Genomic DNA, 2,500 nt, shown 5'->3' on the forward strand with positions numbered 1-2,500 from the left:
CCTACGATGGGAGACTGGAGATTGAAAGTTTCGTATCTTGCTGAAATGGCAAAGATTTCGGCTTACTTGAAGAACCATTCGAATGAACAATTTTTATCAATATGGAGAAGATGGATTGTTTATATTCAAAAGAAACATAGAGTGGTAGAATATAATTTAGGTTTTTAGATTTTCTTAAGTTTGTTTATTTCTATCTTTTTTTGTAGATTTAAGATATTTTGTGGAGTTAGAGATATTAGTATTTGTTTACTTTTATATGAATATTATCCTGGGATTAGGTTTGGGAAGTTCTGGGGGGGGTGGGGGGTTATTGATTGTTTATTGTGTTTACTTATGATTGTTCTTTTATGATGGAAAAAATAAATAAAATTTTCAAAAAAAAAAAAAAAAAAAGAAAGGCCTGACTGGTTTGTAAATCTTTCCCCTTTTCTTGGAAATGACTTCATTTCCCCCCCCCCCAACCCCATGTTCTTAGCCTTTCAGGAACCGCGACGTTTGCACTGGCGTGACCAGTTCCTCTTTCAGCATGCAGCCACCATGTCCCACTTCCAGGGAGTGCCCTCCATGGCCAGCCGTTGCTCGGCCTTTATCTCGCCTTCTTCCTGAATCACCAGAGCGACTCTCACCGAAACTCACAGAGCAGGAGGACAGGGAAAGGCCTCATTTGGGCTCCCTGCCGTCCTAACTGCCAAAGTCCCGCCACTGAGGAGAAAGGCGGTACTGAGCTCCTCTGCCCAGAGAGGGGCTTCTGGAGGCTCTGCTTCTCCACAGGGAGAAGTTTGCAGCTACAAGTTTGCAGCTACAAGTCCCTGGCGGGGGCACTTTAAAAGACTACCACCATTATGTTCAGCATGCTGTTGCCTTGCCTGCAGTTGTTCTGTCCCAGCCTACGTCTGTCCTTGTTACGTCACAAGAACAAACCCCTCTTAAACAGTAGGCTGCGAAAACCAACCTCTTTTTATTTCCAAAACAGTCCTGATAAGTTTTTCTCCAAAACAAAAAACACAGAATACTTTCCTAACAGATAATTGGTTACAAAAGCAAACAGAGCAGAAGTTTAAACAAGAAATTCACTGATAAAACAAAACAGACCATGATCCTTGGAAGTTCTTTACAAACGGTTGCCTTCAGCAACCAGCACTGCCCACACCTTCCCTTTTTATAAAGCAGTCCCAAGGCGTAGCTTCTTAATGCCTTCTCCTCCTCCCCTGGAGTTGTCATATTGACTGCTGCTGATCTGCTCTAGCTAGTTGCCTGCGTCTATGAGTATCAATCATGTCCATCAGCTGTGAATCCTCCAAATCCGACTCACTCTCCCTACATAGCTGAGCTTCATCCGTAACACGACTGGAGGGGCCAGGCTCTTCATTAGATCATGAGTCCTGTAATTCATCAGAGCCTCCCTCTGACCCTGATGGCCCTCCAAATGCTTCCTCCACCTCCTCCTCAGATTCCTCGGACTCAGCTGTTGGGAACACAGGCTGGCACGGAATCACGACAGCAGTTCACTTTGGGCTCCTTGGCGCTTTGGCTGGTGGAAGCTGGAGGATCAAGCTAGAGACCATTCCTGCAGGATTCAGGCCAGGCTCAGAAAGGGCCCTTCGTGCCACTGGGGCTGCCACTCGCCTTCCTCCTCTGCCAACTTCAACTTCTTGTTAGGTACCAGGTCGGCTTTGGCAGCACCAATCATGCCTAGGCTGCCCTGCTGACTGGCAGAGGCCCCGAGGTGCCCCTGCTCCAAGCTGTCTGGGTCAAGGAATGCGCAGGCAAGCTGCTGCTAGGCTCCTCCTTGGTTTCCATAGGTTCCAGATCCAGGCTGCCGCAGGGCTGTGGCATAGGTGGAGGTACCTCCTATTGTGCTGGGGGGAAGAGTATTGCTGGAGGACCCTCCAGATGCTGCAAGCTGGGCGCTGTTTTTGTAGGTCTAGGTGCAGCTGCGACCCAGGAAAATTTTCCACACTTCCTCTGTCCATCTCATCCTCTTCCTCCAGCTGCAGGTCTTGAGGCTTATTGCACTGATTGCGCCATTGCCACTGTTTGTGGCAAAATGCCACATGGCTCTTCATGCCTCTCGCACCGCACGGCGAGCCTCACAACCTCCTGCAGCAAGCAGTGGCACCAGCGTGAGCAGCACAAAGAGCCATGCGGCGTCTTGCCACGAGCAGCAGCAGCGGTGTGATCATTGTGATAAGCCTCGAGGCCTGCAGCTGGAGGAAGAGGATGAGATGGGCAGAGGAAGTGTGGAAAATTTTCCTGGGCATCTTTGCAGTCAACCTATAGTATATGTCCTTAATCTAATTTCCAACCATATCTACACCTTCTCAAAACTCCAACCATAAATTTATAATTCATAACATTTATGTGAAAGATGCACACACTCTATAGTCATACTAAGAAGATATTGGGCAAAAAAGACTTGATGTAATTTTGAAATTTCAGAGGTTCAGAATAAGCCTCAAACTCATTTTGTCCAATCTGCAGAAAGAGCTGAGAATACATT

The 2,500-nt window shown here is 47.2% G+C and overlaps 1 protein-coding gene across 1 annotated transcript in view; it reads right to left on the minus strand.

The window, feature by feature from the left end:
- The window catches only part of NHS (NHS actin remodeling regulator), a 321,746-nt gene that overhangs the window by 202,784 nt on the left and 116,462 nt on the right, over positions 1–2,500 (minus strand). The gene's annotated exons all lie outside the window — the stretch shown is intronic.

This window comes from Protobothrops mucrosquamatus, unplaced genomic scaffold (genome assembly GCF_001527695.2).
Source record: "Protobothrops mucrosquamatus isolate PMUCROS unplaced genomic scaffold, P.Mucros_1.0 scaffold1528, whole genome shotgun sequence".
Taxonomy (NCBI): Eukaryota; Metazoa; Chordata; class Lepidosauria; order Squamata; family Viperidae; genus Protobothrops; species Protobothrops mucrosquamatus.